This window comes from Balearica regulorum, chromosome 1 (genome assembly GCF_011004875.1).
Source record: "Balearica regulorum gibbericeps isolate bBalReg1 chromosome 1, bBalReg1.pri, whole genome shotgun sequence".
NCBI classification, from domain to species: Eukaryota; Metazoa; Chordata; class Aves; order Gruiformes; family Gruidae; genus Balearica; species Balearica regulorum.
In genome coordinates, this window is record NC_046184.1 from 213,840,015 (window position 1) to 213,853,393 (window position 13,379).

The 13,379-nt window shown below is 39.4% G+C and overlaps 1 protein-coding gene across 3 annotated transcripts in view; it reads left to right on the forward strand.

Moving 5' to 3' along the window:
* TENM4 (teneurin transmembrane protein 4) overlaps positions 1 to 13,379 on the forward strand; it is a 610,330-nt gene that overhangs the window by 15,422 nt on the left and 581,529 nt on the right. The gene's annotated exons all lie outside the window — the stretch shown is intronic.

Sequence of the window (13,379 nt, forward strand, 5' to 3'; positions counted from 1 at the left end):
CAAAATTATTGAAAGGGAATCACATTTGCAGTCAAGCTGGGAAGTAGAAAGCTAGTTGACCTGTCTTTCGGCACATTTCATTTTATTAGGTTTCTACATGTGTTTACTTTGATCTCTTCAGTGCTCTCCTAGAAGATGATTCCAGGCCAGATTGTAAAAATCTCAGCTTCTACAAACATGTGCACAAAATCCTTTCTAAATTTGTCAGATCTTCTCAATTACAAATCCATTGTTCTGTATGAGGCAGACAATTGTTACTTCCACTTGGAAAAGGTTAGCCATTTAGCTGTCAGGAGCTCTCAGGATCCAACCCTGACTATAACATCCTGTGTTTGGTATAGATGCATTCCCAAATCTACACATTTTTGAGGACAATTTCATGTCAGATTTAGAAACGAACTGAGTTCTATGTTACACCAACAGAGCTGAATCCTGGGACATTTGGACAATACACGTATATTTCCTTTCTGCAGATCCCATATTCATCAGAGATTGATAATTTCAGAGCTCCAATATACTGTGGGGAGGCCCTTTCTTGGCTGGAGAGTGTCCTGTCTTTTAGGAAAGAGAAAAAAGGAGATTAGAATCATAGAATCATGGAATGGTTTGGGTTGGAAGGGACCTTTAAAGGTCAGCTAATTCCAGGGATAAGGCATCTACCACCTCTCTGGGCAACCTGTTCCAGTGTTTCACCACCGTCATCGTAAAGAATTTCATGCTAATATCAAATCTGAATCTACCCTCTTCTAGTTTAAAACCATTACCCCATGTCCTATCACTCCGTGCCCTGCTAAAAGTCTGTCCCCATGTTTCTTATAAGCCACCTTTAAGTACTGGAAGGCTGCTAGGTCTCCCCGGAGCCTTCTCTTCTCCAGGCTGAACAACCTCAACTCTCTCAGCCTGTCCTCATAGGAGAGGTGTTCAAAAAAAGCAAAGCAGCTTTGGGCACAAAATCACCCCATGCTACTGCACTTGGCTATTGCATTTTCCACTTTCTCATCCCAAGTACAGTCTCAAAAGAGGAATGACGTTTCAAAGCTATCCCAGACCCAACATTAGTAGAGTGTTAGGTGTCTACCCCATTAAAACAGTTTAGATATAGTCTCCTCATGTAGGATGTTGATAGTTGGTAACAATACAGTTAACTTTCCAGCTTGTTTTATCAGCAATGACTCAGTGTTTTCCACAAATGAAAACGGGGATGGAGACAGAAAATGCCAAATGAAGCAGACTAGTTAGAGTGCAAACAGAGAAAAGATCTGCATTTCTAGATGAAAGCAAATCCCTTTGTTGCCTTAATTCATCCTCATTGGTTTGACAAAAGGACCATGCAAAGGACAAAATCAAAACTATTTGGTCAAGTACCACTCATGCCCAGACTGCTTTCTGTCTTTCTGAATGAAGGTGTTGGGACAAGCATGTGACTGGGAGGTGGAGAAAGATTCCCCAAGTCTAGAAGTTTTCTTTAGCTTCAGATTGGAGCAACTGATGTACTACAGTCACACAAATCAGGTATCATATAGAAGGGTCATACAGGATGACTCTGATTTGTTCATATGAAGAGAAGATCAGCTCTTCAAACTGAAACAGAGGGAAGCATAGGGAAGGAAGGATCCCAAAATAAGCCAAAAAAGCCTAAATATTTTCAAATCTTGTTCATCATAATAAACTGTTAGTTTAGACATTCTTTTGGGGAGCCATCCAGAAGAGAGGAAAAGAGTAGGAAAATATTTTTTAAAAAGGTTAACTCAAGAAACCTCCATCTTTTCTTACAAGCTGCACAAGATATGGAGATATGATGAAGACAGATTACGAAACCCCCCTGAGGCAAACATGCCAAAATATTTTTCAGTATCTGTCCGGTTTAAAGCATCTATTTAGTGAACCTATCCAAAGCAGATGCTGCTTTTCTCTTTGATAAAGGACAGCGCAGGAGCTCTTGATGGGGACTGTTACCTTGTGGTCACCAGGGAGCTGCTTACTAATAGAAACTAAAGTAACTGCTGCAGCCCAGTGGATATCAAATCCCCTTTCTCCTCCTCTTATTTAACTTAGGGTGAACATGGTGAGGGAAGGTTCCTTGACAAAATTCATCATGCTAAGAGACAAAAAATTCTGTGGGTTCCTTTCTTCTTGAGATCTCCTTGGCAGGAAGCTTGCATTGGCCAAGGCCCAGGGATTTCTAGCTAATAAATTATTATGTTGGAGGGACTGCTCACCCTGTAGCCATGCTAATTAGGTTCTTACCAGCAATTCAGGTCAGTTTATATTCTTGACATTAATGTAGGACAGGCAGGTGGGACCACATGTTGTAGTTTTTTTCTTATTTGCAAAATAAGACAGAGCCATAGTTTGTAAGGAAACCAATGTCAAATCTAGGTTTTCAAAGTCTCTTTGGAGTAAAAGTGAATACCAGTAGCTCCCTGTCATTTCTTGTTATTGGCTCTGTATCTTGATGGTCCTAATTAGAAATACTTTATGACTGATAAGATAGCTAATATCTAGGAAGGAAGGTATAAGAATGACATGGATGTCCTTGGTTTACATTCTTCACACCCCAACTACTCTTTGAAAAGGTTCCATATGATTATTAATAACTCCCAGGCATATTATTTCCCACTTGAGAAACAGTGACTGAAAGTCAGAGATAAAGGCAGAGGCACTGCCAAAAAATATTTTGCAGGAGGACATTGAGTATATTTCAACTAAAAAAAAAAAGTCCACAAAAATGTTTTACAGTAAAGGGTGTAGTTTTCAGAGTTGCCAAGGACTTATGATGACAGGAAAACTGCTTTAGTAATCAAATTGTGTAAGAAGAAAACTAGGAAGTTAAAGACCCCTCTGTGAGATGAGTAAGTGTATAATAGTTTCAGTATTCCTGTTACTTGTCTTTAGTTATCTGCAGGTGTCAGCTGACTCTTAATAACCCCAACACATTAATTCAAAATATTTTTTATCCTTCATAAAGTATATTGGATATAGCAACATGGATTAACTAATCCCTATCTCTGTAAGAAGGGCTATTTCTCACTAAAATTTTATTCATAAAGGGAATTGTTCCGGTACAGTGTGTAAGTCTCTCTCCATAAATTATTACTGACATTTTTAATCTCTTATGTGTCTTTCCAACTAACTTTTTACAAGATTATGAGATATCATTTCCTAGACTTATGTTGCTGCCCATGTTTATCAATGACCTGGGATAAAAAATATGGCCATTGCCACTAGTTTGCAGGTGATCTAAAAGTTGGGGGAGTTAGTAATGAAAGAGTAGGAGATACTGACAGAGATCTAAGTATCTTGGTAAGCTACATACAGAGAGGCAATCTCTAATGTAGTGAAACATAAACCCATATTTCAAAGAAAACAAAAAGCAAGGCATACTGTATTGGGGATGCTCTATCCAGATATTCTGAGACTTCAAAACACTTCTCTAGCATGATGGATAATTAGGCAAAAAAGGAGCTTTCAGTTTAATATGAATCTTTACTTGTGTACATGAACAAGGGAGTCTCATGTAGGCATAGTGAAATCACCTCAGTATTTGACATGGGTTAACTGCTTTTCAAATGCTTCTCCAGTTTGGTACCAGTGATAGAGAAAGGATTTTGATAAATCAGAGAAAATTTAGGAAACAGATAGGAGAATGATTAAATGCTTGGTAAGAGATCATACAGTGAACTACGGGAAAAACTCCCAATTGTTTATCTCCTCAAAGTGCAAGTTTAGGACCGATGCGATCACTTTGACTACCTACCGAGGCAACAGAAATTCACTGCCAGAGGGCTCTTCTGAATATACGTGACAAAGATGCAGCAGGAAGAAATGGCAGGAAGCTGAAGCTAGTCAAAGAGACCTGAAGCAAGCTACGTATTATTTGCTACGAAGGGAACAACTTGAGGAGGAATAAAGTGATTCTCTAGACATGGAATATATTTTGCTTTGTTATATTTTTAGTAAATGTTTTTGTTCAAGCTGGAATTAATTCAGCTACACCTTCCACTCTGTGTTACACAAAGGGTCTGACTAGTGGTCCCTCTTACCTGTGTGACTTCTGAGTAGACAATATACATATATTTTGACATTCAGCACCTCATTCTTACAATCTCCCATGTGGATAGTGCTGGTTGTCTTTGCCTTGTGCCTGTTTTAGACCGAGCTTTGATTTCCGAATCCATTCAGGGCTTTTTTTATTCTTTATTTGCTTATCAAGGGCTTGATCAGAGGTACTCACACATCCTAAATCTGAATATAATGAAACTGAATACATAAGAAAGCCGGTTTGCTTATAATCATCTGGATTGTTTGCCATTCTTCACCTTTTGTACTAATCTGCATCTGTACAAAATGAATGCAAATCACTTATAATTTGATAGCGGTTTACATCCCTATATACTCCATATGTGATGAGGGATAGAGAATGCAAATCAGCAGAGATTCAAGTGTCTGCTACTGGACCTATATCAAACTGCAATTTATTAACAGATACAAATTGAACAAATCTTCTAAAAATTATCAGCTGTGGAAATAAAAAATGGTTCTTTTCTAGTTTTGAGAGGTTTCAAGTGGAGAAAGCGTGGATATGAACACATAGCATTTATTTAATCTGAAATTTGTTATGTTGCTAATCCAGATAAATCTCAGTACAAGCAGCTGGGTCCCATTATGCACCAGATTTGTATTTTGCAGTCTCTAGTTGCCGCTTAGTTTTCTGACTTGGCCCAGCCTGCAACACTACTTTCACGTCATCCAGAGATGTGTTTTAAGACGAACAAGGTAACAAATCTCTTGATCTTATTATCAAGCAAAGGAAGAAGTAAGGAAAAGGAAAACTATGTTCCTTCTTTTCTTTCATGTTACTGAAGTGGAAGCTAAGCCTCTGATCTGTTCCTAGCATCAGTCCATATGGTCTATGTATTTCTTAGTGTAACTCTTTATGATTACATCAAAGTTAAAACAAGGATCACCGAGATATAAGCACTTGGGAAAGGCTGCAAGCAAACATGTGGACAGGTCTGGAGGCAGAGATGGGTTCTGGCTTCTTAAAACTACGGTGTCTTGATAGAATTTTCTCATTAAATAATAACTGATTCCCTTAAACTACAACCAAAATAAGGCAACAATAAACAAATTATTTGATCCACCAAAGTGCTTCACTAAGTCAAATTATTTAAAACAGATGACAACCTGATTAATGTGGCCTCTGGATGGAAATCCTGATTCTTCATTGGTCTTGCCTTTCTCAGCCAGTTGCAACAGCGCAAAATAAATTCTAAGAGAGAATACTCAGTCAAAGTCACTTCATAAAGCTCTGGACTATATGGAGTCAGCTACCTTTGTGTACCTAAGGTTTAATAGCTTTCTGAAGTGTAAGCCAAATGGGAAGAAAGTTTGTGAATTGTAGCAATGAATTTGCATCTATTTGTCCCTTGATGATTTTCATACTTTAAGGTCAAACAGGAAGAAAAGAAAACCCTAATAAGCTGGAACACAGAGAATGAAATATTCCTGCCCAGTTTGTATTTCCAGCTGTTCTCATTTCAGTCCTCCCAATTAGGGCAGAGATCAGCAACATTTCATCTTCTGTCAGAAGAAGTATGAGAAGCGGGGAGGGAGTGGGACAAGGGCTTTGGCTTTATGGGAATGAATGGGAATGGATGGGCGTTTTGGAAACCGAGGTGGCAGGGAGAAACTCAGTGTTATGAGACCATGTTATTTCACTTCCAGAAAATTGTTGGAAAATTTAGCAGCCCATTGCTTCACGAGCAGGACTACAGGTAATGGTAACTTATAAGTACATCAGAGTTCAAGGCCTTATTCCTTTTTCTTTTTTTTTAGTGTTTGGTTTGGCAAGCGATAGCTTTCATTGCAGCTTGAAACCCCTGACAATTGATTATTGAACCAATAATTGTAGCATCGTAAAATACCTTCTCCTTGCACAAAGCTTTCCTTATCACAATCCATGCTTTGCTGACATGGAGCCAACTTTATGTACTTACACACATTCTTTTAGTTTTTCTTCACTGCATTCCTGTTTTAATAGATAATTCCCAAATCACTTAAGGAAGTGGAGAATTAATGAACAATGATACAGAAGTTTCCTCCCTTTTTAAGGGACTCTCTCACAAATTGGGACCCGAAATGCCTAGTATATTGATTTGAGAAACACCCTATTTTTGTAACAGAGTTCCACTGGCAATTTTAAAAGAAGATGGTTAATCTGAAAAGCAATTGTTTCTCTCTGATACCTTCAGCCATATTTATCATTGCTTTTATCTTTGTCATTTTCCTTTGTCCCAAGAATTGATTCTTCCACATGAAATTTAGCCTCTCCTCCCCGTGTAAAATTTCCCATGAGTAAAACTAATAGTAAAGGCTATTACCCAACATATTACCCAAGGCTGAGGTAGTTATTCTGACTGTCTATTTTTATTTAATGCTATATATCTTTTTATCTGTACACATGGGATGGGTTTTCATTCCCATTACTCCAGTTGTAGCTGAGTGTGACTCCACTGGCATCACTGGAATTATGTGCTCACCAGCAGTGGTATTATCGAGTGGTGAATTCCTATACCTTGGAAATTTAACTTCGATCCATACAGACCCATCCATGTTAAACAATGCAATATAGTCTCTCATGCAGTTACATATGAGTCTGCTACAGCAAATGAGAAACAGGCTTCAGATTCATAGATGCTCTTTTCATTTCTCAAAGATGATTGAAAAGGGAGTTTCATTGAGCACGTGTTATCAAATCACTGACCATCACTGTCCTCTGCAGTCTCTATCCTCTATTTCTGGGCAGATTTGTGAGAAAAAGAAATGTACCACAATTTCCTTGCAGAGTGACTCTGCCTCATGAAAACAGAAGATCATTTGGTGGACCTGGTATTGATGTTTGGTGAAAGGGAGTTCTTAGATTAGTTCAATGTTTGTACTATAATGATCATAAGGGTTAAGGCTATGAAGAAATGTTTGCCCAGCTGGCAACCAAACACCATGCAGCCGCTTGGCGACTCCCCCCCCAGTGGTATAGGGGAGAGAATCGGAAGGGTAAAAGTGAGAAAACTCATGGGCTGAGATAAAGACAGTTTAATAGGTAAAGCAAAAGCCACACACACAAGCAAAGCAAGATAAGGAATTCATTCCCCACTTCCCACCACAGGCAGGTGTTCAGCCATCACCAGGAAAACAGGCCTCTATCACACGTAACGGTGACTTGGAAAGACAAACACTATCACTCTGAACGTCCTCCCCTTCCTTCTTCTTCCCCCAGCTTTATATGCTGAGCATGACATCATATGGTATGGAATATCCCTTTGGGCACTGGGGTCAGCTGTCCTGGCTGTGTCCCCTCCCAACTCCTTGTGCACCCCCAGCCTGCTCACTGGTGGGGTGGTGTGAGGAGCAGAAAAGTCCTTGGCTCTGTGTAAGCACTGCTCAGCAGGAACAAGAACATCCCTGTGTTATCATCAGCACTGTTTTCAGCACAAATCCAAAACACAGCCCCGTACTCGCTACTGTGAAGAAAATTAACTCTACCCCAGCCAAAACCAGCACATAAGTCTGAAGATTAAATGAAAGGATAAGGGAATGGAGTCAGGAGTAGGTTCTATACTAAAACCTGGGTCTAAAGTGGTCTAGACTATTATTATTACACATTTCTACAAACTTTGACTTTAGAAGAGTTATCTGATTTGTGACCAGCTAAAATCTGGCCAGAAATGAATACTGTTCTTAGTTTGATTAGTCTAGTTATTAGGACATCTGTGAACTTCCATTACATGGTAGTTTGAGGTGTAGAGCAGCACAGTCCCACAGCACATGATGTTGTAAAGTAACCAAACGACTTAATTACCTCAGAAAGTGGGAATGGAATTCTGCTATCACGACATCTTAAGCCCAGAGGCAACACTGAAGTTAGCACTGTTTCACCTAGTTCATGCCAAGCAGAATATATCCCAAAACGTTTGTCATATTCAACTCACTTCCAAAATCTCTCAAATATTGGAACAACAAAGAGAAGTGCTGGGGCTCGTATTCTTCCTAAGGAGCATGGCACATCAGAGAGCTGTAAGCAACAGCCATTGATCCAGAAGCTTGTGCAATATATGTTTGTTTGTGTCACATCAACAGTGGAAGGTCACATTTAATTTTCTCCCAGAAGAGCACCCTCTGAGCTGACACACGGAGATAAAGATACTACTCATTATAGCGGTTGTGATTTTTCTACCCAAATAGGATGTGTGGGAAGGAGATCAGACTCCAGTCCCTTGAGTACAGAATGATCTATATGGTAGCCTCTCAGCTTGCTGAGCCAGCAGAGCAGCTCCTCTGTGCTTCCTAATTTCAGATAAGAGTTAAATATAAATAATAATAATACCAAAAAGTCTGATTATCTCGCAGTACAGTTTAAGTGCTGCATATAATCTTCGGGGGGGAAAAAAAAAAAGAAAAAGGAAAAAAAAAAGAAAAAAAAAAGATAAAAATCCAAACTGAGTGTTTAATTCCCTGGTACTAAAATATCCAGAGTTTAGTCTTCTTTACATCTAAATTAAAGATGTAAAATGCAAATCAGGGAATTTTGAAAATATGTGGGATGATGTTGACTTTTTCAGTTACATTCAGCATTTCTATCTCAGGGACCGATCCTGGAGTGGCAGATCCTGGAGTGGCAGATCCTTGACTATCTTCTGAAAGAAATGATACATTTTTATATCAGCTGAGGATCTCGTCTCATTAGAAAGCATCTCCTGTGATTTTCCTAAATGAGTCGTGCAGTTGTCTCATGGTTTACCATCAGGACTTCCCCAGTGTCTGCTCATTCAGGCCACTTCCACTTTGTCTGCAGGCTTGGCAATAAATAATTACCTATCAGATTCCCAGCATGAATTCTGGAAACCTTTTGAAAGAGGGATAGAGGTGAGAACAAGAGAAGAGAAGGTAATTAATACAGGTTTATTGGGGAAAAGGAAGAGAGTAGATGTAGAAAAATAGGTAACAGGACCAAAGAAAAGAGAGTAGAAGACATGCTTCCATAAGCAGGGAACAAATTGGAAGATGTCCAGGATGGGAGGATTATTTCCTTAATTAGCAGCAGAAGCTGAGGGAGAAGAGGTAAGAAGATGGTGAGTGAAAGAGGAGGAGGAGGAGAAGAGAGGTTCCAGGAGGCAGCAAGGAACACACTGAGCACTCAGGGAAGGTGACAGAAAGACAGCTGAGAAGAATGATAGGGATCCAAAACCAGTGGGGAGGGACTGAAGATTGCACTTTTAAGGAAGCTGGTGGGCAGAGGAGCCTCAAAGTCTTCATTCTTCAGCATGCAAGTGCTAGGACATGGCACTATTTCCAGCTTTTACTGAGAGCCTTTACATGGTGTGTCACAGTGTTAGACCTTGAAGGCCAAGTGACTAACTGCTTGAAAAAAATGCAATAATTCCCTGAAATGAGCTGCCTGGGGAATCTCATTGCCTTTGTAAAATAGAATTTGTACATAAAAGACAAGGAAGAATAGTCAGACCCTACATGCATGGGACAGAGCTGCTGAGGAGCATAGGCAATGAGAAATGAACTGGTAGGTACGAGCCACCATCTGTGTCTGTAATGCCAGGAAAATCAGATCTTTATCTTTCTTTTGTGCTTCTTGTCTCTAAGGAGGAAGGAAAAAAAAATAGAGTGTTTTGGGAGACATTAAAGTTTTGCTTCCTCTTGGTCTGTTCCTTGGACCCCCTTTGACAAACTTTCATGTGCTCCTCATGTCTGGAGACCTAAAGAAAAATGAAAAAACTCCAGGGCTCATCTTGGAGATGATCTTCTAATTAGAAGGAGATAAAACTTTTCTTTCCCTAGAAGGCAAAGAAATTTTTCAGTGGGAATGATGCCAAATTGGGTGCCAGTGATGTGGTGGCTGTGGCCCTGCGACAGCCACCTCCTCCATTCCCAGCACATGAAAGCCTACAGCGCCAGGAGCCATGCCCACCCATCGCTGCGGTTTTGTTAGTTAAGTGCTTAAATACAGAATTGTTTATGGACCCAGAACTGTGCTCTCACAAGGCGTACATGTGGAAAGCAGAACTATAGGGTTTTTTACATGCTGCCTTTCTTTTTTACAGCTCCAGGGAGGAGGCTTAGGAAAGAGAATGAACAAGTGAAGAGAATTTTTTCTCTTTCATTGCTACATGTGGGGATGATTCCATAAAGTATCGTGAAGTATTTTGGATTCAGAGCAGTATGAGAGCAGGTTTCTAATTGAAATGCATTTTTTTTTGTTTTATTTTTAAATGTTTTTTTCAAGGCGCAGTGTTATTTGAGTTATATATATGCTATGCTTATGGTAGTGATCATCTGGTTTGCATTTAAACATTTAGTACGGATAGTTCTGTGTGTACTTTCTTTTTTCTATTTGCACATATGAAGAATAGTGTTTAAAATGGTAAATTCAATAGATTTGCACTTAGGAGACTTCAGGAAATGAAAACAGTATCATGTAGAAAAATTCTGCTTTAAGCTGTTCTCTGTAGTCTGACATCCCGTAGTCCAGAATTGACAATCGTGTTCACTGTCTGTGTGATTAAAGAATAAGCAATGAAGCCTGGAAAAGAAAAAAGAAAGGAAGAAAGATTTTTTTTTTTTTTTTTGGTCCATGAATGTCCATGGGAGATAGAAGGATTTTTTTCAAATGTTTCTCAAAGTTTTCCATGAGATGGCAGCTCTTTAAAACACGAGGACTGGAGAGGACAATGTTAGTTCGAGCAATGAGAAGCCTGGAAAATGAGAAGGACCAAATTAAAAGCACCTTCAGTTTTTTTCTGGGAATCATGGAGAGAAGAGGTGTTATCTAAAAGGCAGTAAGGGTATTGCTAAGCAGGGAGAAAAGCCAGCACAAAACCATCTATAATACTTTATGGTTCTTTATTTTCCAAGATGGAGTAAATGCATGTTGCCTCGCCACTGCAAAAGAGAAGTTGCAAGGTATTGTTTCTGTTTTAATAGTTTCTGATAGTAATGCCTCAACTCTCTGCATATAAAACATTTAGGAAAAATAACAAGTACAGCAAGCCTAAGTAGGGGGAGAATGTGTTCTTTCATTGTGATTAATATCCTGCTGTTGCTTACATATGGTCCATATTGAGTGAATGGGCAAAGGTAGTCAACCTTGAAATCAGTATGCAAACGTAGCCTTAATTAGATGTTTCAAAGATCCAATTTGCCTGCCCAGGCACCTCTTTTTTTCTGGTTGAACTTTCCTAGAAAGTCAAGGGATAACACTAGCAGTGTCATGTATTTATGATCCACAGTGATATTCTAGAAGTGCTGGGTGGCTTTTAACCAGAAAGCAAATAGAGGAACCCAAACCAAAAAGGATGGATCTATCAATTGGCTTACTCATTAAGAGTTATAATGTCTTATTTCTGTGAAACAAAGGAGGAAGGTAATCCTTATTGGTGTATGCTGCCCACAGAATATCTGGAGTCCCTGCCTGTTTCTCCTGATCAGTTCTCTTCACAAATTTCCCATGGGGAATGATGCTGAAAGCCAAAGGGACTGGGGCAGGGGGGCAATACTGGGCAATGTCACCAGCCTGCTTGAAAGAAAATGGTATCATCTGCATTTCCGTAGGGGACAGATGGGATTTAACTGTGAATGTTTTGTGTGTACTTCATGTTTATTGTAACTCCTAGTGCTTCCCTTCATCACTCAGCTCTGCTAAACCCAGAGATCTGCTAAGCTGGAGATCTACTAATCTTTCTCCGAAACGCTTACCTATGTGCAAGGGTATCAAGGTAGTTCTTTTTCTCACCTTCCTTTCCAAGCTCTGTATTCATGTTTGTGTGGGGACAACACCAGAAACTTCTTTCTCTTTGTTAAAAAATGAGGGCTGAGGAAAGAACTTGAAAAGAAGAGGAAAATTAGTGTATTTCTTCAATTGAAGCCATGGTGGAAATCAAATCACACTTAATATGCTTAAATTCATTCATACATAACTTTGTCTATCTGGTACCTTCTGTTTTCTCGTTTGTAGGAAGAAGCACTGTTCCCTGTAGTTCCCAATACTTTTCAGACAGCGCTGAGATGATAGGTGTTGCTCTCCCTCAGTCTGCTAGCATGTCTTCTATAAGACCTTTTGTCTGACTGATTTTGGTTAAAACAAAACAACCCAGAATGCCCTTTTTTAAGGGTGAGGATAGCTTTGTCAAATGTTGTGCGGGCACTTGCCTTGTGTTTCTGCACAAGAAAGGATAGAAATAAAATGTGCATAGTTATGCTCTCCACTCTTCAAAAAAAAAAAAAAAAAAGAAAAAATCCCTGACTTATGTAGACTTCAGACTTTGAGCAATCCACTAGTCTCTTTGCCTTCTGCAAAGCATCTTCTCTGCAGCACGGTGATGTTAAATAAACTGTTTGCTAAAAGAATTTGAGGTCACCAGAGAAAAAGCATCATGTGAGTGTGTCATATTGTGAGGCGGGGAATATTCATGAATGGCTAAAATTAGTGGGGAAAAAGAATACCTTAGCAGCTAGACCAGTGAGAAACTGGCAGATCTTTGGCACCACTGACTTCGGTGTCTCTTTCATATTGAGTGATGGAAGTTGATAAAGACACAAAGAAACATAAAACACTCACCCCACAGCTTCTTTTGTTTGGGGAACAATGACTTTCGCATGCAATTAAAGGCAGAAGCCTGGAAACTGTGTGCTTGTACCGTGTTTTCATGGCCATGGAGTTTTGTGTCTCTAGTACACCTTCCTCTATTTAATGACGTATTCTTTTAAAATATTGTAAAGGTGCCTTTTTTCATTTTTGTTTTAAAGTACTCACTAAAAAATGGACTCTCTGGCACATTATTGCTATTATTAATTCACTTCTAATCACATGTATTACAAGGCAAAGCCTGAAAGGAGATTGAAACATGATATAAAAGGTGCTAATTTGATAATGAACAGCAATCCACAGTATGTCTTCTGTGCATTTTTCTCATATAATTCCTCTTGATCCCTTGGAATATCACGTGCCAAATGAAGCAGCTGAGTTAATTTTAATTCCCCATATACTTTTCTTGCGAGATTTTTTTCTTTTGGTCTTCTCAGAAATGTTAACTATGGCTGGTTTCGATCCTGTAACAGCAAAGGTTTCCTGAATGAACATGTGGATGAGAATGGCAGTTGTGGATGCATGTACTGTCCAGCCCATCACAAGAAATTCTGGGCCCTGGAGCTTTCAGTGGTGTTCGAGCAATTCATGTAGACTATGTACCCCAGGAGGCAACATTTCCACTTTATTCAACTTCACAAGTTAAAGATGAAGGTGCCTGTCAAATGGGTTACCGCAATTCAATGTCTCCAGCAAATCACCCCTGGATGTTTTAGAAGCACGG